Genomic DNA, 24,212 nt, shown 5'->3' on the forward strand with positions numbered 1-24,212 from the left:
ATCTTAAGCCACAGAGACAGAGCTCCAGCGTTTGCTCATCTGCTCCCTCTCTTGTACTTTCTTCTTTTCCCTTCCTATTTTTCTTCTACGGTAGTTTGCTTCTGCAGAGAAGGAATGATTCATTTTCTCTGAGACCTCTTCCTGGGTTGGAGCCGCTTGCTGTTTATACAGTAGCAGGAAGTTTTATGTTACGTTTTTATAATTTGGCAGGGGCTGGTGAGCCGCGTCTGCACACCTATCCCGGTATGTTGCGAACATATACTCTATTTTGACAACATGGCAGGTGTGGAGATTTGACTATGGTAATGGCCCAGGTGTCTGTGGTGGGTATAAAAAAAAAAAAACATGAAGCAGGCAAAATTACCTCTAGGCTTCAAATCTAAAATTACCCAAAGGGCAATTTAAAGAAAACTACTACAGACCACATCATAAATGTGTAATCAGCAGTGGTACTGTATCATAGTATTCTTCCTAGAAACACAGTACCTAATAATAGGGTTAATTTTAAGTAATTAAAGAGGACCTATTATGCTAATTTTCAGGTGCATACTTGTATACTTGGTTTCTACTAGAACATGTTTGCATGCTTTAAAGTTAAAAAAAATGCTTTCATTTCTCATACCGGCTGTGCTGCAATACCTCTTTTCACCCTCTGTCTGAAACACTCTGTTTGAGCTCCTACCTTCTCCCGAAAAGCCCAGTCTGCTCTGATTGATCAGCTGGCCCACTTTGTTGTGATTGGTCAACCAAACCAAACTCTTTAGACTCAGCTCCAGCTCCACTTCAACCAGCTTTGTTTGAGGGCGTGCCACACTGGCCGCTAGGCAGGTATTATGCAAATGAATTACTTGGTGACCTCACCGTGTTACAGAAGAAAAGGTAGGACTTCAATCAAGGCGTTTCAGGCAGTTCAGGAGCAGTGTTTCTGTGGGGGAGAGTAACTCCTTTTGCTGTGGGCTTTGCGACTTTGCAGACCTTTTACGTGCACAAAAAAACTATATAACACACTAAAGCACAAAAGCATAATAGGTCCTCTTTAAATTACAGTTACTGCTGAAAATAATTAGTTGTGTTTAGAAAATGTTTTTCTTTGGGTGAGTGTATATAGGAAAGAAAAACTTAAAATGCAAAGTGGCAGAAGAGGCTAGATGCTTTATTTATGATTTGATGCCACATAAAGATACGTAGATCACCATTGCAAGTGCAAGTTGAGTCCAGGTCAGAATCTCCTGTCCACAGCAGCAAGCTCAACAAATATGCAATCTGTCAAAGCACTCGATTAGTAGTCATCGAAATCACGGAAAAAACAACTTCATCCTGTTACTGATAATAACGAGATTTGCCTGAACCAGCAAACAGGTTTTTCAACCATGTGCACAGGAAGTAACACGGAGAGAGACGGAGAGGCTTGCAGCAAGCTCAGTCCTTTCACCGAACAGACCGTTGATATCGGATGATTTTGTAAAACCTGTTCAATGCATCATTTTTGAATAATTATTGCCAGCATACATTAATTGACTATTCCTACAAAGACATGGCAAACAAATTAGGGTTATGATCAATGTTTGGCAACTAAATTGTTGTTGGTCTGAGACTGGTCGTGGAAGCCGGCCAACAAACTTCAACACAAAACATCCGTCCTTCACACCTCTAACCATAAACGTCACACTGCCTATTGCATTGGCACAGGGTGCTGGTATTGGATATAAATCCTGTTCTGCAGAATCATCCAATATGAACATCACTCTTACAGGGAAACCGGGTGGTGTAGGAAATGCATTGTATGTCTACAGCAGGTCACACAAATGACAGGCAAACATAGAAAGTAATGAGCAATGTGATTACCTTCGTAAGGAATTGTATTCATGTGACAGAGAAGGAATGAGTGATGAATAATTTTTCCCCATAGTATCTTTCCCCAACTGTGGCAATCAGTAACATTTCACTGGCTCTTTGCACAAAATAATTAATATATCAGCAGGGGTTTTGCAAGTACAGCTGCTCAAAGTCATTCACTCCTCCGTTAAATCCGTGGCTGCTTTATTTAAACTTCAAGCGTTCTGGCGGGCTTGATGTGTGTGTACTGTTTTCTGGAAAAGACAGCAAGGCACCAGGCACCCCGATCCACAACCAAACTTAACATTCAGAGCAACTCCACATGTGCTTTGCGATGGGCCTCGTTTTCACAGCAGACGTTCTGACTTATCGTAGAGAAGCACAGGTGGAACCAATAACATTAACAATGACTGTTCTATTCAGGTGTCCCAGTAAGTCGTGAGAGTCAGCCAGCACGCACAATACCTGGACCCTGAAACTGAAGCAGCTGAATGGAATTCAGCCATCGTTAATTTTATTATGCACACCTGTGCTTTTTTTCTTACCAAATTGTCGTCCGTGAAAAAAGGCTTATTTGTTCGATTACTCCAAAATCCAAGTGCAGCTGAACTCAAGAGACGCATTTTTAGAAGCAGAAGGAGCACTAGACATCAAAACCCTTCAGTACTGAGGCAGACTTGGCATTGCAATTGTTGGACAGGTAGGCAACCTATGATATAACATTAGCTAGATAGCTATCATACACTAATTATATTCCATACACTAACGATGTTCCATACAGATGACTTTTTTTCTGTGATAGCTGAATACAGTAAATGCTTCCAGGTCATGAATAAAATTTACATGTGCGTCATCTTCAGTTCCCCCTCTTTCACTCCCGACCACGCAAAAGACAACTAGAGCAGCATCAATGTACATTTTGACTTAATTTATGCTTCTCACAGTACTGTAGTCTGTATGAAATGATTATTATGTTATCACAAGTTGTTAAATATATATCCTTTTGTTGAATAAACGCTTTGAAATGGGCATTTTTTTACATCAATGGCGTGCACTGACTGGTTGCGCCACTCAGACTGCATCAACAATGTCTGTCAACACAGACACTGTTTGCACGTAATCACATGCACAATGATGATGTTACAGTAGTGTTAATTAATAATGGGCCAATAAAGTAAGCGTTTCTTACATCAATTGAATATTTTAATATTTAAAATTTTCATTTATCGCTGTTGAAATCATATTATGCGCTCTGTACGGGAACAACGTTGGTCACCTGTACGGAACACTGTTGAGCTTTATGATCTTCCCTACACAGGCAGAGGCAATACTTTTCCAAACTTTTCTCAAAAACTATTGGTCCAAAAGACATCAGTCAAAGTGTATACTGTCCATTGGATATTCCAACGGAGAATTAACACAAAACCATGCTTGTCTGGCTCTTAACAACAGAGGAGTGCTTGCTGGCGTGCGCTGAAGGGCAAAAGGTGTATGCAACACGGTTAATCTACGTTACTAGCTAACATTGTACTTTACTTTCTGTATGATACACTTTCTGTTTTCTGAGAAATACCGGTCATTATCCTCTACTAATATTTTTGCACAGCCACATTTCACAGATTGCTCCTTTAATAATGGTGATTCAGTGTCAGTAGAAGCATGAGTAGTAGACACTAGGGTGAACAAAAGTGTTATATAACTAACACAGGAAAAGCTGAGAGGCCACAATCTTCAAGATGAGTCAGTGTGTTTAGTTACTACTGCCTCCCCTTCCTCAATTGAAAATACCATAAATATTTCCTTAAGCCTCCGATATCCAACAGGGTGACTTGACCTCATGGTGTGAGGTTACATTAGGGTTCTATTTTCTGCTGTGTCGTAGCCTAAGGTCCAAAGGTCAACAGTGAAATGGCTAAATCAATGTCTAAACGGAGACACAGTTGTGGAGGTGATGACCTGTAGTGGCAGGAGAGGATATAGGGTAATATTAATGGCGTTATTGATAGTCCCAGTCATCTTGAAAGAAAAACACTTAAATCCCACCCCCACGTCACCCTCTCGCACACAGACGAGCACCACTGTGAGGTTTTTTGAGTAATAGGTCAACGTACCCTCATACAGCTGTTTGTATGATATCTTTAAAAAAGTCATTCCTCATTTTTCTTGGTTTTTCCCAATACGAATGTCCAGCAACACGTGACGCACGAGTCAATTTCCACTCCAGTCTTTTCAAAATAAACTTCCGTCCTCAGAGGAAACAATTTAGTTAGGTTCAGGCAACAAAACTACTTAGTTAGGTTTAGGAAAAGATCGTGGTTTGGGTTTAATTAACTACAGAAGTGGCATAACTTAAGTGAATAAATCAATGTTGACTTCTTGTCTCATACAACCAGCGGTCTCCTGGATGAAAGTCCGCTCTTTTTTCCTCCCAACATGGCGTTTGTCACTCTTTATACTTCCTGCTACACAATTACGTGGATTACCTACGAATTGATTCTGTGTAATATATACGAATTAAAGTGCATTACTGTATAGCTACAAACGGTGTATGAGAACAGCCTGAAGAGGCTCATAGTTTATTTGGCTTTCTCAATCATTCAAACTTAAAAAAAAAAATGAGTCTGAAAAAATGATTAATGCTGGAAAATGAATTTATGTTCAGTCGGTCTTCATGTAACCGTCTCCTATCAATATAAGCACTTTGAAACCCAGCACACACAGCTAAAACTTTCTGCTTTGACCCGTCCAACCACTGACGCGGTCAAAGGGTGAGTTAAACCGCCGCCTCTGAGATAAAATTCAAAACTAATCAGAGCTGATCCCATTCATATCCATTATGCTCTGAACTGGATCGATAGTGACAAGGTCTGCAGCTCATCGCTCTGGGGCTGTCAGCAGGGGAAGCCCTAATCTATAGGAAAACGGTTGGCCACCAGCGCAGGCTGGAGGAGGCACGTAGAAATGAAACATGGATGTATATCAAGCTGGATAAGATTTATTTAGATATGTGTGTGATTAAGTGTTTGATGTGACTCTTTGAACACAATGTGAGCCAGGGGTTTATCAGAGGGGGGGGGGGCTGTCTGTGTGTGTGTGTGTGTGTGTGTCTGTTTATGTGCGTGAGAATGTGCATATGTGTTGTCTTCTTTTCCCCCTTTATGGCGTTCGCAATGCTTTTTTTTTTTCTTATTTAAACCATGTTGCTTTGGTACCCCCTGAGCTTTCAAACCCCTGGGTGGTCGATATGGCCTAGTTTTTGAATTTCCTGCTGCACACGGAGAGGCACACACAAACAACTGGCACACACATACAATGCACCGTCAGCCCCACTCGCACAACAGCGCACACACACGGCAACACAGACCTTGTAAGCAAATCGACAGAACATGTATGAAGGTGCTTTGTTCTTTTCCATTTTCACGTCTTCAGAGGAAGAAAAGCATCTGAGGAGGGAAACGGAGGAAGAAGGAATGGAGGAGGTGAGAGAGGAGGATAGGGAAGGAAATGAGGAGGAGGAGGAGGAGGAGGGGGGAAAAAGAAGGAGGAAGAGGAGGGGAAGACAGAGTATAATAATGTGTCACAGTATATGGAGCCGAGCCAAGACACACGCTGTGAATAATCTGTGGTGGCTTTTTGCTGAGCCGGTCGTTGTAGCATTAAAAATATAATGCCAAATATGTCCCAGTGTCTGGGTTGCCTTAATGATGACAGCCCAGGGGATGGATAATTAAGACAAAAGGAAGAGGAGTTTGCCTCTATATAGTTTTAATAGTTTTCTAATGGGTCTTATTCAGTGTTATTATATTGTAGGACATTGATACTTTGACCAATGCAGGACTAGTCTACACTGAGGTGGTGTTACAGTACAAGGTGTCCTGAACTGCATATAATGTGCCTCATTTCAACATGCCATTTCATACTATAAGGGACAACTCCACTTTGGGACAATCATTTTTGTAAAGATGGATCTCCAAGGTCTGCAGCTGTTTTACACAAACCGTAAAGCACAGGAGTACTGCCTGCCTAGCCGAGCCGAGCCTGCATAAAAAACACGGACAAAGAACTTCCTCTTATTATTTGGGTGAATCATGAAAGTGAATACAGATGGACAGATGGATACAGATACAACAGCAGGCGCATAGCAATAAGATGCATCACCTTGAAATCCAGGTTTAGACCTAAATCTACTAAAGTGTCGAGTCCCAGGGTGTCTTAAATAAACCGCTCTGAAGCCAACGTAGCTTTCACAGGGAAAAGTGTGAAACTTTAAATCCAGAAAGTATACGGCTTTATAATATTCACTTCTCCCCTTCCCTCATGACATCCTCTATCTGCCCTCTGCAAGGAGACATGCAAACCACCCGATTGATTAACCAATTATGTAACCGACCGATTGACTCATTGATTTAAGGAAGTATCTTTTAACGCCGTTGTTGCTTTTAGTGAAGAGTTTCATACGTTTAACATCTGATCACACAAACACTCAGAGAGCTGTATACCATACAGTGCAAGCACGGATCAATATTCCAACATATCGCAAAAAGCCACTCCGATATACATACGGATGCACGGAGATACACGAGTACAAAGCTGACACACACATTTCATCCCACATGCTCTGTAAATAGAGAGCAGGATGTTGCAGACATTTGGGTGCATGAACAAACAAGAGATGCTCCTAGAAAGAGAGATGAGAGAGCCGGGAAGGAGGGACAGATGAGAGAGAGAGAGAGAGAGAGAGAGAGGAAAGGAGAGCTAGTGGTAGGTGGACAGATGAAGTGGTGACTCAGGAATGAGATATGAAAAGAAAAGATTCAGCACTTGGAATTCTTCTTCTTCCTCCTCCTCCTCCTTTCTCCTCTCTCATTCTCTCGGCGGACAGCGAAGGTAGCATGAGACAGACACGGATCTCACCCTGACCTTTGCCCCTTTTCCTATTTGCTGCCATCCATCTTGTCTCCTCTTTTTCCTATCCTGTCTCTTTCCTCTCATTTCTTCTCTTTTTATCCTCTTTTTGTGCAGGAGAGTGTCCAGAAGTCTGCCACTCTTACTTTGTGAGTAGCAGCAGTCACCAAGATTGTAGATAATGAAAGAGGATATTCAGGAGACGGGACACAAACCTTCTGCCTGCAGAATTCTTTATATGAAAGTATAAAAAAGAAAAACCTAATAATAATACTAGTGAAATAAAATACTATACTACTGTGAATGGCACATTTGCCTCACATCAAAATCAAATATTACACCTACACATTTTTTTTGTAGCGTATAACTCCTGCTATCATTGTGAAATACAGAAAGTGTAACCTGTGTGATTTGGATGACGGGGTCAGAATTAAATGCATTTCATATTCTACGGTCCATGTTGTCATGTTTGAGTTGAACCTTTCCTGAAAATGTCAGACATCCTAATATGTTTAACCAACACGTTCTCAACCCAATCGCTTTGTCGCGCCCCTTGGTGTCACTTTAGGTTTAGGCAGCAAAACCACTTAGTTAGGTTTACAAAAAAACAACACTGTTGGGTTTAAAACTACTACGTTTGTACAGTGAAAATGAAACTGAACGTTGTGAACACAGGACACGAACGAACAGCTGATTATAACGTGAAAGTGAAACTTAACGCACAGGACATGAACAGCGGTCACCTGGAGGAAAGCATTGTGTGTGTGGACCCATCCACCACCCTTAATGTGTCTTCCTGCTCCTTAAACAACGTCACCACACACCTGGCGCACTTTCCCAGTGTGTTTATTGTTACCGCGGATGGGTTTACATTGTAGTTAATGGAAAGCCTGGTGCGTGTTATACTGACGCTAAAGGGTGCCTTGCCAGTATCGAACGCAGACGACTGTGAAAAAGCGTCAGTATTTGATGCCCCGGGAATGAGAACGGGCTCGTTTAACATGACCTATGCATGTAGACTGAAGTAAGTTCTCCAGTTGTTAAAGTTTTGGCATCATTGTATGCGTAATTTCTTAAATTTATATACTGATATTTGACATATGGATATAGTAACATGTTTGTTTGCTTGCTTTCCTTCATGTTTTCTCAGTCTTTCTTTCTTATCTCTATAATATACACGCACGGTTTCCTCCAGGGAAATTGTGTAGCCGAGGTGGTAAGCCACCCAGATGTTGCCACATCTTGTCACATAATCCATTAATTAGTAGATAATTGGCCTAAACAATAGCCACGCCTATCAAATATATGGCATTTGCTGCGTGAAAGGCTTTACTTCATAATAGATTCTTAAAGGAACAGTGTGTAACATTTAAGGGGATCTATTGGCCGAAATGGAATCTAATATTATGTTTTGTTAAGTGTATAATCACCTGAAAATAAGAATCGTTGACCTGCATTAAAAACAAACCCTGCCATGTGCATTAGTGTACGGAAGCATTCATTCATTCATTCATTCATTCATTTATTTGTCGCAGCACATTCATCGAAATATATAGGGAAGGAATCTTGGATTAGTGGTTTTTCACCAAATTAATGTGTGGATGATAAACACTGCAAGTGCTTCAAGTCTCTTGAGCTTCCTTCCACCACCTGAGGTACTGTACGTCTGGCTGTGAGCCAGACAGTCCCAGGTCATCTCTTGAAAGCATCTTTGAGGAGGAAGAGCATGAATGCAGTTTGAAGTTATCACCCTCTCTCTCTCTCTCTCTCTCTCTCTCCCTCTTTCTCACATTTTTTTTCAAACTATCTTTGTCGATGATGTAAGTAAGTAGCAGACAATATTTGCCAGACAGGTTGTACAATAATCATATAATCTTTGTTATGTGTGTGTGTGGCATAACAACCCCCCAGTCTTCCCTCTTTTGGCTGTTAGCCTCAGGGCATGTTGTCTGTATGATATAGCCTATACTGCACAACAGGCTGTATACTCTATTGTATTATATATATATCTAAACTTGCTCAGATCAGATGCCTTTTGAGTGCTTTCTGTAAAAAAAAAAAAAAAAAAAAATCAGAATTATTTATCAAGACTTTTTTGGTGAGTTCACGTGGTATAATGTTCGCTGTAATGCATATGGGCGCTTTTGTGTCTCATATCCTGACCTAGTTGAATAACTTTTAAGTGGTGGATTGTTTGATTCAATTTCTCTGGATCTGTCTCTCACTACTGCACCTCTGATCTCGCTCTCTCTCTCTCTCTCTCTCTCTCCATCTCTCCATCCCTCTCTCTCTCTCGCGCTGACTCTCTCTCTCTCTCTCCTCCGGAGCTTATCTCGGTGCGCATCGTCAGCATCAGTTTGAAGTGAAATCTGACAGCCTGCTGCCTTCCTTTGCCCGCTCCTTTTTCTCGTCTCTTTCACTCTCCGGTTGGTCATCCCGGCTCGTTTTTCAGAGGTACAGTCACCGGATTAGTGAGCTAAACGTGTGTAATTATTGATGTACTTTTTTTGGGGAGGGGGTGGATGAGGAGGAAGAGGATGAGGAGGAAGGGGAGGTTGACCTCGATTGAGTCCACACAGGCTGGCGTGCGTTCCTCTCTCTCTCAATGTGCTCTTCTTCTTCTTACCTTTTTTCCTCTTCTTGCAGTTGAGTCGGGACTGTGTGACTGTGTGGGAGCGCGTCTGTCTGTCTCTGATCGCTGCCTTCAACTTGGGGTGAAGAAAGACTGAGGAAACTCCTCGGGATTCTCCGTACACCGAGCTCTGATCCGGATACTCTGGTGAGTGGAGTGCGCACACTTTTGGCACAATTTGTTTTTAATGCGCGCGTAAAAAGTGATTTGTTGTGCTTGATTTGAAAGGGTTGGTGTCTAAATGACCCTGGCCACTTTTTTTTAAATTTATTTTTTATTATTTTTGTGTCTGCTTCTTTTAAACGATCACCACTTAAAAAAGAAGATCATGAATTGTTTGTGTTGGTGCCCTGCAGGCGCTGGATAAAAAGCCAGCATGGTAGTAGCGCAGCAGCTCCTCTCCTCTCTTTTTCCAACGTGGCTGCTGCTGAAGTTCTCGCTTATTATTATGCATGGGAATTAAAACGTGGCCATTTGTGACAATTATCAGTCAGTATTCCTCTCACGGAGGGTGAGGAGGAGAGTAAAAAAAATCCAGCCGGCCAGAGGGGTGATGGAGAGAGGGAGGAGAGTGTGTGAGAGAAGAAAGAAACATTTGAGGTGATCCCTCAGGGAAGTGCTGCTTCCCTTCTTTTTATGAGAGGGCTTTTATTACTCTTTTATTTCCCTACAATGATGACATTGTCTGATATTGTTCTAAAGCCTCTACTTGATATGCTATTATTGTCAGTGCCATTACTCCCAATCATCATATATATACATATATATATATATATATAGTGACATCCTCCAGTACTGCTGGCTGGTGCTGTAAGGCAGAAATGTATGGGGCCCATTTGCTGCTTTTTTATTGTCCTGTTTATCAATTAAGCCTGTCTATAATGGAGATATCACACTTCCTCCAACATAAAACATGACTCTCCCACACACACCATCCGTTAGCATCTCACCTCCCACATAGCCACACTTTGCTGTCCACAGCCCCGATTATCTGGTTATGTGCCACCATTTGCACTAATAGAGAGTCCCTACTTAATGTAATGACAACTCGATCTGTCAGCCCGGCATGCAACAACAACAGAGGGCCGCTTAAAGGCTCATAAGCGGTGTCATCAAGGGCAGATTGAGACACCGTTAAGACACCGAGGACATGATGGAGTGCCCGGAGAGGTTGCCTGAGTAGTTTGCTGATGTGTTTTATTGTCCATGTACAGTATGGGGCCGTCATTGTGAAGCATGGACCCAGGAAAAAAGTGTGTGTCTCGGTTTGGTGTGTGTGTGTGTCAGCTCTGCTCAGTCATGTGTACGCAAGGAAAGAATAAGTGAGCAAAAAGAAAAGAGGGACAGAGAGAGAGAGAGGGAGAGAGAGAGAGAGATTATGCTAGCTCAAAGTATTGGGGGGGGAAGAGGAAAACCCATGTAAGCAGTTTTTCTTTTAGCTTATATATTTATATATTTAGCTGTCAGGGCCTTCACTGATACACAGTTGGTTCTTCCGGCTTTGACATGCTTGTCACCAGCATGAGATTTATATGAAAGAAAGGCCACTGCTTATTTTAGCTTAGCTATGCAGACTTAAAGACAAAACAAGGGGCTAAGAGGATTGACCAAACAAGACCACAGACTTGAAACGCAAATGAGTGCGGCTTATAACTCAGGTAGCATGAGAGAAAATGTGCTGGACATCACTTGAGGATGTACCATCTCTGCTCAGGTATTTGCAGTGGCCCAAAAAAGCTGATGCGCCACTGGTGGATACTTAATAATCAGAATTTCTCTCCTGTTTCTGGCCACATTAAAGTTAAAAGTAGTAAGATATCACAGGAAATGTATTTCATTTGGAGAGTGTCCCATGTCCTCCCTCCTCAATTTACCTCCTGTACTCTCCTCAGATGGATTTCGGTCTGTGACTCACACAGATGTTTCAGTAGAGATTTTGACCCTAATTGTAGACATGGCCATGGCAATCATGCAACGAACCAATCATTTAGCCTCGGCCACCCCCATCAATTTTTTGTCAGGTGAAAATGAGATGATGTATTCTCAGATGATGTGCTGACACAGTGTCGCTGATGGCAGGCAAGATGATGATGATGATGATGATGACAGTGTTGCTCTGGCTTTTAATACAGGCTGCTTTCATTCACTATTCCTACTTATACCTACGAAAAGTAATGCCCTGTAATTAGTATATAACCCACCAGTCCGTGTTCATTCCCAGGGCATCAAATGCCAACGCTTTGTCATGGCCGTCAGCGTTTGATACCGCCGCACAAGGCACCCTTTAACGCCTGTATGAGACGCACCACGATTTCCATTAACTACAATGTAAACCCATCATTGCGGTAACAGTAAACACTCAGGGAAAGTGTGCCAGGAGTGTGGTGACGTGGCTTAAAGAGCAAAAAGACACTCTGTAAAGCTGGACTGGAGGGGAGATGGATGTGTCCAACAAACACAAGGCTTTCATCCAGGAGACCGCTGTTTGTGTCCCGTGCATTAAGTTTCACTTTCACGTTACAATCAGCTGTTCATTCGTGTCCCGTGTTCACAACGTTTGGTTCATTTTCACTGTACAGAGGTTGTAGTTTTAAGCCCAACCATGTAGTTTATGCCTAAACCTAACTAAGTGGTTTTGTTGCCTAAATCTAGGGATGGACTGATGCAACTTTTTCAGTCCCGATACTGACAGCGATACCTGGGCTTTGGTTATTGGCCAATACCGAGTACAGATCCGATACCAGTGTTTAATTAATAAGCTGTATGCCTCATTGTGTGGAAGTGACTGGGATCATTATTTTATGTGTAAGGCAACATCAGGCTTGACTTAAACATTGCTTTCCTAACTTTGTAAAACTAAATGTAACAAATATATCTAGATTTTTTTATTGAATTGTTATTTATTATTAAAATAATATATCATACCGAAAAAACAGGAATTAAGTGTAAACCTTTTTAATGCAACAACAAATTGGTCAAAACTTAATTAGGAATTAAAATTCCAGTATATAATGTACAGTATATAGTATATCCATCGATATCCAATCCAGCTTTTTGAGTCAGTATTGGCCCGATGTCCGATTCGGTATCGGTGCATCCCTACGTGACACCGAGGGACGAGTTGGTGGTGTTGGGATGAGAATGTTGCGAACCCTCGTAATGGTGAGCCAGGACGTGCAGGGCTGCCTCTAAGGAAGTCAGGTGACGTAGTGTAAAGAGTGTTAGAGTCCATGTACGGAGGTTGGATAGACAGGTCTTACAAACACCGGACTTTCACCCAGGAGTCTGCTGTTCATGTGAAACCAAAAGTCAACATTGACTTATTTTACCTTACTTTGTTACATAACTTACATACTTAACACCACATACGCAAGTTACATAACAAACATACTTATTTTAACCCAAACCACGATCTTTTAAACCTAACCAAGTACTTTTGTTGGTTAAACAGGTTCTGCAGTGCAGGAGCTTGCACGGGCGCACTGACCGCTTGTGTTGCTGGATATTCGTAGGAGAACGCACGGAAAATAACACATTTTCATAAGATATCATATTCTGATGATAGAGTAGGTAGCTAGGTGCATTGCATCACCGTGCTAATGGTGTCACAGTGCTGCAGTAAGGAGCAGGGCGCTACATCTTTACATCAGAATAAGATCAAAAGGACTTTGTTTCCCAGAACGCTCTTCACTCATAAGAGCTGCACGGCTTCTGTTGGAACAGAGGCAAACATCGGGTTAAGGGGGCTCTCGCAAGAAGCAGACAAGTTGAGTATCTTTTGACAGCATGAAAGAATGGATCGACTTGTATTTGGTGTTGTTGTTGAGATGGTGGGCTGGCAGCATCATCACAGTCTTAAGAACATGACAGTCCGTGCAAAATGGTAGCGGCACACAAAGCCAATCCTGATATTTCCATGTGACAGATTGTGAGTGTGTGTGTGCGTGTGTTTTTTTTTCTTCTTTCCTCCGGTTGTTTGTTCTCTCAGATGCACACTTACTAAACCGCACATAACGCACTTAATGTACTCAAAAAAATGTATGACAACACCAAAAACACACCGATGCAGGTAGGACCTTATTGTGTCTTGGACATATCCACCCATTCTGTCATATACAGTACATGGCCTTGGGCTTAAAATATCCGAGTACAGACACACATATACCCACAGACACACACACACAAACACACACACAGTTTTAGCAGGGACAGCCCTGGTGTGCTGGCACCAAACCAAAGAGCTGGTGATAACGAGGTTGAAGTTAGTTAGGATTTTAGCTGCGCCTCAACCTCCTAACACTCTTTCTAAATCTGATTCATCCCAAAATGAGATGTTTTTCCAAGAGAGGGAGATGAAAACATTCTCTCTCTCCCCCTCTCTTTCTCTCTCCCTCCCTTCTTTCCTTGCCAAATACAGTTGAGCTCACCCCCCCCCCCCTCCTTTTTATTACTCTCATACTCTCACACACTATCTGTTTCACACCCCGTTCCTCCCTCCCGTTCTCTCACATCTCTCTCTTCTCTCCTCCCCTGGCACCTCGATGTGTTTCTCTTTAATTGAGATGCATTTCAATGTGGTGCAAATTAGCTTTCCACAGCTCCAGTCTAAACTTGCAACCTGTGCGTGTGTGTGTGTGTGTGTGTGTGTGCCCATACATGTATGTGTGCATGTGTAATCTATACATGTGTGTGTGTGTGTGTGAAAAGAATTCCCACAGTTGAAAGTGAAGGCGTTACCTTCCTGTTCGTTTCTCCAACGCATCTTCTGATGCCTCCTCTCTCTCTCCCACAAACTTACACTTTTAGTACAGCATTAATAACATTCACTGCTTTGGACTCCTTTTAGTTTGTGTCTCTTGACTGGAGGAATTTACTTGGCTCACCCCCACCCCCCCCCCTTCTTCGGATTTGAATCCAGATCTGTGCCTCTGAGAGATGACAGTGCATGGCAGCTCATTAGGGAGAGGACCAGGAATCAGGAGGGTCAGGGGGGGTTTATAAAGACATGTTTCAGTTATGCAATGCTCGTCTTCCTCGGCTGATCTGATCCGGTGCTGTTTTGCTAAAGGGAAAGGCTGGCTGGTGATATTCTGTACTCTGTTCAGGGTGAGGGCACAAGTGCAGGGGTGCTGAAGCCTTAAAGAGTAACAAGCAAATCATTGCCAATTAATGGTTTATAGTGAGTTTTCTCCTCTTTTGAGAAACTCTGAAGGGTTGCAAGATGATTAGCAAGAAAAAAACAAAACATTTCTGTTATAGAACTTCTTTCTGACCTTTCTAGCTTTTTTATTGTGAAATACTGGATTGTTCTAACTTTAAAGCTCCTCTATCTGTGATGATTATTCGTTGGTTGAACTGCCAGCATGTGTAGCTTATGATGCATGTTTGCAAGTAGCTTCATGCCAAAGAGGTGGGCAACCACTGAATTAGAGGGATCGGCACGCATCCTCAATATAACCCTCCGAAGAAGTGACGTTACCATTTGAAAATGTGAAATTACCCTCACCTAGTGGCAGATACCGACACTTCTTGAAACAAAAATAATCCAGAAGATAAATACATCCGAGTATCTTGAAGTAGGTTTTTCTCCAGGTGGTCTCTGGTGTGTGCATTTGTGCGTGACTGTGAACATGGCACGGTGCACTTTGTGCCACTTTGTCCGCGTGCGTGCGTACGTACTGTATGCGCACATGCGTGTACGTGCGAGAGCGAGAGGAGTCGTTAGGGAGAGTGATGCTGACAGTGGGGTGACCTTGGGGCTCCCAGTCTTCCTCCTGTCGATGAAGGGGATGACTTAGTGCCTCCCTCCCCACCCATGATGGCTCATTTATTATCATTAGGCACACAGTCAAAAGATGCTGCTCAGGCCCTCAAAACAGAGTGGTACATCTGCGTGTGTGCGCTTGTTCTTTGTGTGCGTGTCACTGAGAGTGAGAGACAACAGGACAGGGACAGAAAAAAAGAAGTCTTATCTCTTGCGATAAGTGCTGCACGTCTCAGCATATGTGTCTGTCAGCCCGTGTTTGTCACAGGTGCGCCTGGCTTTGTGTTAGCTTCTGAACGCGTGTTCGTCCATATCTCGGCGGGCAGACGCATCGCCTGTCAGTCCACATCTGCCCGCGAGACGCGCCTCCCCGCCTGCTTACCATGCAACATAAATAACAGGCGGTGCCATAACCCTAACCTTACGTCACCTCAACCAGCCAGCGAGCAACATCGGTGGTATATGGGTACATCAGGGCTGCCTCTGTGCTATCGTTTCTCAGCGTGATGGATGGAGACTTCTGCAGGCCAGTCAATACCCAATCTGAGCCCCACTGTCCTGATTTAAGATACAGCAGCACCCAGGTGACACACTCAGAGGCACGCCACTTTAATCACTCTGAGCATCAACTGCACGCTGCCAAGATTGGTGTGTGGGTGTGTGTGTGTGTGTGTTTGTGTGTGTGTTTGTATTAGTATCTCACTCAGTCAAGCACTGCTGTAATCACACAGCGATCGGCAAGTGCCTGCACTTCTGACAGAGTTAACATTTCTATAGGATTTAAAGGGAGTAACATAAACAATGTTCGCAGGGAAGGATTTATGCTATGTGCAGCGTGACCAGTAACAGAAAACATACAGTATATAAAGAGCTATCTAGAAGAGAATAACATTTGTATGGAGCCTTGTGTAAACTCAGAGGTCTCATCTGGCTACCCCGTCTCCTACAAAATATGTTTAGATACTTCTAATTGCTTTGCCAAACGGGGGAAATGTAATTTCTGCCTGGATTAGATTCTGTGTTTTTTCCAATTCATGAAGAGAGGAAAGAGGGAGAGAGAGAGAGAGAGAGACAGAGAAGATGATTGGGCATATGAAGCATACGGGACTTGAGAGTGGGATTTGTGTCCTGTGTCCTACATGTTGTTATGTTTAGGCCACTTAACGTGAGGGAAAGATTGTGGTTAAATACTGAAAAAATCAATGCAATCTGTCTCAAGTCAGCTTCAATTCAGCGTTTACTTTTTCAACATTTAACCTACGACTACTACCTTTCCCTATAACATTAACCAGTTACCTAAGCAAACCCTTAAAAGCATTACTTAGTTGTATCTCAATGTCATTTTTATCAGACATGGTTGCATTCAGATATGTCCAAATCTTTTTTCTATGTCAAAATCACATTAATTGGGCTTCGTGCAAGGATAGAAAAGTGAGAACGCTCCACAAGTGGAAAAAAGGTGCGTAGACTTAAATTCGGCATCCTCGATGTGTACAGTCTCCCCGCTGTTTCAGTTTATGAGCGCATCATGCAGGAGAAAATGCTTCAGTGCGTGCGGTAATCAAGGGAAGATTGTGTTTGTATGAGTGAGCGGCTGGATATCGCTACTTTATCAGAGAGTAATCTGTTTGCACTGCTTCAAATTGTTCGCTCTTGACATGTCATTATTCACATACATGCACAACACATACTTACTTGTGTACACGGCGACACGCACACACACACACACACCCACACACACACCCACACTCGTCCACAGCCCCTCCCCTCCTGCCCCTCCACTTTGGCTGTTAGTCTAATTTATGAGGTGCCGTTAATTTGGCCTAAACGCTCGTTGCGAGACCTCCCTCCTCTCTCATCCCTTCATCCTTGCATCCCTCCTTCTCGTCCTCCCTCTCATCAGTCACTCGGCAGAGTAAATCAGAGGGGTGGTATTGCACAGCAGGCAATACATAGACTGGACACCTTGACTAATATACCGCTGTCCTTCTCCCTCCCTCCCTCTCTCCCTGTCTATCTAACTCTCTCCGTCCCTCCCTCCTTCCTTTCCTTCCTCCATCTCTCTTGCCCGCTGTCTAAATCAAATTTGGCTCCTCTCGTCTCATCTGTTCCTCTTTTGCTTCTTCATCATTACCATCCACACTTCTTCTTTCACCTCTCCTGTGCTTGTTTCCTGTGCACTTTTCTCCCCCCCCTCACTCACCCACTATCTCCATACTTCTGTCCTCTGCCTCTCTTCCTCTAACTCTCCTTCTTCACTCCCTTACCTTGCCTTGCTCCTCCTTGCCTCCTCCCCCGTTCTTCTGTTCTCATGTTAGGTGTAAATTTAGAACAGAAGGCATGAGGGGATGCTGAGTGTGTGTGCATGTGTGTGTATGTGTGTGTGTGTGTGTGTGTGTGTGTGTGTGTGTGTGTGAGAGAAAGAGAAACTCTACATGAAAGCTTCTCAGAGTCCCCATACAGCGCTCAGATGGGGCTGATTAAAAACCTAAAGCCTTGGTTTTCATCCACATTTAGGATTCACATAAAATCAGATACACACTCATGTGCACTCCGTTATACAAACACACACCACTCACGTGCATTCACACATTAACACACGCGCACACACACACAAGTTTCCCCCCTCATTATCTTCCTCTTTTTTCTCTCTTTTGCTCCCTACTTCTGTCATTCTCTTTTTTGGGGATTTTTTTGTGTGTGCCACTCCCTTAAACACAAACACACACTGTGGTGACCGGCTGAGGGTGATTTTGAAATGTCATAGCCGGGTAAACACAGGTGAAGTTGCTCAAATTAATCATGGTGCTATTCTATTTAGTGTGTCACAGCCATCCCGTTGAAACAGCATGCACAATACCAGGGCCGTGGCTTACCTAAATGGAACAGGGCCATAAGTAATTTTATTAATTACTAGGGGTGGTGAAAAAATTGATTCATCTATGTATCGCAATTTTTTTTTTTTACGATTTTGAAATAGATTTTTTAATGCCAGAATTGATATATTTGCTTCATTTGAGCTTATGCAGAGGTAAAAGGAAGTTACCGCTTTTATTGTTGTAGTCTGAGTAACGTGACGTCATATCCATTCCGTAGCCGTCAACCAAAACAAACAGCTGCCGGCCGCTGTGAGCCGAAAGGAAAAGTAGAAAACAGCGGAGGATACGACCTGTACCCTCACATTTAAATCCAATGTGCTAAACACTACACATACAGTAAAGTATGGAAACACTTTGGGTTTCACACATTGCCAGGAAAAGCAGAGCTAGACATCATGGCTAAAGCTGCATGCTCACTCTGTCATGGACAGGAAACGTTATCGTATCGTGGTAACTCATCTCGGTGATCAAATCGGCCGACGCTACAACTGTGTTGATGGGAGAGCTAGCGATGCACTTGGCGAAGTTAGTGGAAGTATACACGTGTGACTATGTGTTTTTCAAAATAAGGTGTTAACAAAAGGAACTGATATATTTGACTTCAGGACATCTCAGACTACATGCATGCTGAATATCAAACATTCTTACTGTATTAATTCAGATATTTTCCAAAGGAAAAGTCCCCAGAAGTGTATGATTCAACTTTTTCCCATGGTCTAGTGTTAAAAAAGTTAACAAAAAACGCAATAAATCGTAATGTTGAATCGCAATACTTAAAAATAGCAATACATATCGAATTGGCACCCAAGTATCGTGATACTTGTATCGTCCCAGCCCTTTTAATTACACCTGTGTTTACCCTGCAATGTCAAAATGGCTACTCTGAATAGGGCCTATATTCTTCCCGATATAGTGGAAGTGAACAGAAAGAGCATCAGACATCTGGGACTCCCTCATCGCTTTACGCCACATTGTTCTCTCTAATTCCATACACGACACACACTTGGGAGTAACCCTGCGCTGTATGCACTGTTCTGGGCTGCCCAGCACACCTATACATCACTGTCCATCTCTCCACCTCTTCCTCTTGTCTCTCGCTGTCTCTTTTCCATCTTTCACCCTCCTGCTCTAAATCGTTTTGGGTTTCGTGTCTATTTATTTTGTCTTCTTTTGCTCCTTATATCTCATCTTTCACAGTGTCGCTCTCGCATGCGCAGCCATCTACCGGCCCCCTTTCTGTCCCTTCTCTTCTCTCTTCTTCAAATTCCCACAGCACAAAGGGCTTAGCTCCCTCTCAATAAATGTAACAACATCTAGCCTCCTGTTCTCTGCCATACCTCCCCTCCCTCTCTCCCTCACCGTCTCCACCTCTCTCCCCTCCCTCCTCTCTGTCACTTCTCCCTCTCTCAGCGGGCTTCCTACTAGTGCACACTTACAGTCACAAGATAAAGCATGCTACCTCTGCCTTATCCCTCTGTGTATTATATAAAGCCACCGTGGTTATCATTAGGCAAGAGCACCTGAAAACACTGCCTCATTCTATATAAAGATCAGACTCTTCAGAGCAAAGAATTGACTTAATTAGACTGGAGTAGAAATGGGATTTTTAAGGATGATATTGACTTAAAAGTATATATATATATATATATATATATATATATGAGCCGATATTCTTTTTTTTACATAATGTAAACATCTTGACATACTTATTTTTTATTGTTGACTTAACAAGGACCATGCAGAATACATTTATTGCAGCAGATAGCTTAAAGCTAATTTTCATCTGTGATCCCAGATCTCCAGTGATGCACGGATTGACGCTGTAAAATATTCAACAGTTGTAGCGAATTAAACGTTTTTACCCCAAAACAAACACAGCAAGTCATCTTTATTACAGACAAATTGAAAACTACAAAAGTACCCAACTAACTGCCCTAACATCAGTAAGCTTTAACACTTTTCAACATTTCATTTCAATACAGCATAGCCTAGTTCAGGGACGGCAAGTCTGACAATCCTTCTGATATTTCTTTTCTAACTAGAATGAAAGTGTTTAAAAGTACCTCACTCTCTGATACTAAGTGGTAAAGGCTGCGCTAAATGAAAAAGAACCAAGTTTAACGTAACAGTTCCCTTCAGTGGAGGCTCTTGTTGACCTTGAGACAACATTACATGATGTTACAATCTGCTGGCAAGATTGTGATCCGATAAACCAACATTGACCATCATCAAAAGATCCTTCAAATTTGACTGTTAATAAAAAACGATATGTCCTGAGAGTCATTCTGAACCGCAAATTTCCGTGGAATTAAATTGTAAATATAATACTGTAGTTTAGAATAAAAACGAAAATACATCAAAAATATTTTTAAGTTGAATTAATTGATCAATTGTTTGACAGAAAATTAATCTGCAACTATTTTGATAATCCATTAATGATTTTGACTATGCCAAAATGTTCTGTTTCCAACCTCTCAATGTGAATATTTGCTGGTTTTCTTATAAATAAATGGAATATTATTGGATTTTGGACAGTTGGTTGGACAAAACAAGACATTTTATCGACAAAACTATTAATTGATTAATTGAGAAAATAATTAGCAGATTAATCGATAATTAATATAATTATTAGTTGCCGCTCTAAAGAAAGCAGTGGTTGAATAAACATAAAATGTAACCTATAAAAATTCTAATGAAATGTGTTTTTGCATATCTGCCAACATTCATACTGATATATCCATGATAGGCCTCCATAGTAATCAAATACCAACACAAATAGAATAGAATAGTAGTTTTGGAGGTTTTATACTATATATAGAACAGGAAAGGTCGGGGTGACCAGCAGTGCATCACAGTGGGAGCTATTTACTTGATAATAAATAATAATATATTTATGTATACAGCACTTTTCATACAAGAGATGTAGCTGAAATTGCTTTACAAAAGAAAGGAAAAATGCAACACATTAAAAAGACTATTAAGAATAATAAAAATTAGAGAATTAGTAAATAAAAAATTAAAAAAATTATAATAAAGCTAAATTAAATAAACAGGTTTCCACTGTCGTTTAAAGATATTCAGAGAACCAGCATCTCTTATACCTTTTGGCAGGGTACTCCCATCATTTTGGATCACAGTTTAAAAAAGCAGTAAGATATATATTGCGTACCTGTCCATACAAAGCTTGTGAAATTTAATTCTCCAACAAGTACATTCAGGTCATGTTCTTCAGGATCAGCAGCATAAATCAGGACTTATCAGCTTCTGACAATACTGGCAGCTCGCTAAAACACTCCTATAAGTGCAGAATGATGAATTATTATTATATAAAAAGATTCCTTCTAACTTGATTTTAGGGGATCGCTGCGCTTGTGAGAAGCATTTCGAAACAAGTGTAATAAATGTGGTAATATATGGATTTACACATGTGAAAAGCACATCCTTTATTTCACAGCTCCACGCCCACCGCGGCTCAACACCTTCCACTTAAATAATAATAAAAATTCAATGACAGACGTGGAACTCGCGAATCAAGTATGAATCGGGTGCATTTTCTGGTGTGAATCCATTATGTGGCTGTATCCCTGTGAGATCTCTGGGAGGCAGGCCAAGTGTCTCTGGCTGAGCCATCTCCATTCGCTGTGTGTCTGTTCAGTCAGCCACACAGAAGACAGATAGAACCACCAGTCTGCTCACCCCTCCAGTCGCACCAATGTAATCAGACCTCAGCAGCCATAAACCACCGACTATGGACACTCTGCCCGGCCCGCTGTCACACACACACACACACACACACACACACACACACACACACACACGGAAACACAATCCCAAGTACACAGAAATGAACGTGAGTGTAGATTTGTGCACAAGGACGAATTTGCGTGTTGCAAAAACACAAATATGAAAGATGGAGCTGTTACATTGGCTCACACGAGCATATCCGTACACATATATGCACACACACGTATCTTAGAGTGAGGCGTCGAGTGCTGAGTGGTGGTCCTCTATAAGTTGAAGCTTTTCTGCCCAACATGTTCAACTCTGCTGGGTTAGGAAGAATGTCTTCTGGCCCGGGGGGGATCTTCATCATGTTGCTCATCCTGCCACCGTGTGCGTGTGTGTGTGTGTGTGTGTGTGTGTGTGTGCGTGTGTGTGTGTGTGTGCATGGATGGACTACCGGCGTCTACAGTGTGTGTGAGTTATGTGAAAGCTTGTGTCTTTATCTCCCTCCCTCACTGTCTCTTCCCTTCCATCACTCTTTTAGCACCTCCATCAGTGTCTGTTTCACCCCTCGCCACCGCCTGCGTCTCGGGCCATTTTGTGTCTGTTTGTCTTTTTGTTATCTTGTATCTTTTGTTCTCCACCTCGACAAACTAACACTCAGTGTCTCCCTCTCCCCGTCTCCCCGCTTGCTCTCTCTCTCTCTCTCTCTCTCTCTCTCTCTCTCTCTCTCTCTCTCTCTCTCTCTCTCTCTCTCTCTCTCTCTCTCTCTTTGTGGTGTGAACGCTGGTAGATGACTGTGCTTTAGGAGATTTACTGCTGGATCCTGTCTCTGTCAGGTGTCGAGACGAAAGGAAAGCGATGAAGGGATGGTGGGGGGGGAGAGAGGGAGAAGCAGATGGGAGATAGAGCAGTACACAGGGAGATGACGGGGGGAGAGAGGAAATGGAATCAGAGGATGAAGGTAAAGAAAGGGATGAGAAAGTGAAGATTATGCAGGGGCAACATAGAATGAGATGGAGCAAGAACAATGTGAAGAGAGTATAGAATAGAAAGAGAGGCTACACTATGTTTCTTAAAACAGTCTCTGAATATAGTTTGGCAGAATTGCTCTACCCTCAGATATAACTGACTCTCCGTTCTCTCTTGCTTTCTCTCAGTTTCCTAAACATAAACTCACACAGTTACAGACACAAACAAATGAACTCATGCTGTCAGTTCTAGGTGAAAGTGGCATTCACACTCACCAGAAACCAATTTGCGTTCCTCGGTAAATGTGAAGATTTGCGGATCCCACGTTCTTATTTAAGACCGACTCCCTCTCTCTCGCGGTTAAGAGCTGAGGGTTTTGTGAGGGGTTAAAAGTTGCGGCTGAAGGGTCACTGTGAATGTGTTTAACCCACTAAAAGACCATTCACACTCTTTAATGGCTCCCAAGAGGAAACACACTCACATACAGCTTCAAAGAGCAGGCTGACTGCCTCAACAGCAGAACATATATCACAGCAACCAACACACACACACACGTTATTCTTACTATACTTATGAGGGCCAGCCATTTATTGCTGTTGCTCTGTAATTCTAACTTTATTAGTCACTTTACTGTAATATGATCAACAGTGTGAACTGAATTTGAGGGGTTTTAGTCTACGCTACCCTAATGGAACCAAATCAGAATAAAGTGAATCATCCATATTCCACTTTGGCATATGTTAAAGGTGCTCGATACCAGTGAGTCTCCGAGTGGGGTCCAGGGACCCCCAGGGGTCCGTGGCACTCTGTCAAGTGGTCCGCAAAATAATTTGCTATGAATGAGAAAGCTGTGCTGTATCATTAAAACTTGCAAATCTACAGATGGGGACCATTTGTGCCAATAAAACAAGTATATTGTGTCCATTACTCCCACTCACCAGGTTTGGGCAAATAGAAACTCTGATATTATTGTGACACACGGCAATAAGTTCATTACTTTTAAGTTGAAGCACTTACTGAAAGTCAGCTTTAGACTGGTAATTATAAATATCTGGATTTATTAGGACTATGCCGGTCCCGCTGCTACTGTTCATTTTCTGAAAGCTTTTAAGGTCAATTACTTGAATTGTGGGCTATAAATGCTGTCAAGCTGAGTCCTAATGCAATTTGAATAAAATCACCCTCTGTTTAAAAGGTATATAAGTGGTATTAACATTTCAATAACATTGTAAATATTATTCTTTGTGTCCTATCTTATCTTATCTTATCTTGATTCCAATTGAAATGTCTTTTTCACTATCAAGGTCTGAAGTATTTAGGTTGAAAAGTTTTCGAATACAAATAGTTTCAATGGCATCTAAGAGTGCAAATGGCAAGTGAGAGAGACAGTCAGTTTGTTGTGTCAAGTGTGTTGAAGGATGACGTATGACTTGCAGCTTCTACTATAGTCATAGGTCATATTCCCCGTTTTACCAACAAGCTTCTTTTTTTTTTAACTTTG

At 42.1% G+C, this 24,212-nt stretch overlaps 1 protein-coding gene across 3 annotated transcripts in view; it reads left to right on the forward strand.

The window, feature by feature from the left end:
- The window catches only part of ptprdb (protein tyrosine phosphatase receptor type Db), a 229,609-nt gene that overhangs the window by 48,677 nt on the left and 156,720 nt on the right, over window positions 1-24,212 (forward strand). The window contains exons 1-2 of one of the 3 annotated variants that reach the window (XM_074630243.1): window positions 9,050-9,195; window positions 9,388-9,520. The gene's annotated coding sequence lies outside the window, so the exon portion shown is untranslated. Of the gene's footprint in view, window positions 1-9,049; window positions 9,224-9,387; window positions 9,521-24,212 lie in introns of those variants that run through there. The other 2 variants (XM_074630244.1, XM_074630242.1) reach the window with 2 other exon arrangements.

The sequence above is a fragment of the Sebastes fasciatus genome, chromosome 3 (assembly GCF_043250625.1).
Source record: "Sebastes fasciatus isolate fSebFas1 chromosome 3, fSebFas1.pri, whole genome shotgun sequence".
In the NCBI taxonomy this organism is placed as follows: Eukaryota; Metazoa; Chordata; class Actinopteri; order Perciformes; family Sebastidae; genus Sebastes; species Sebastes fasciatus.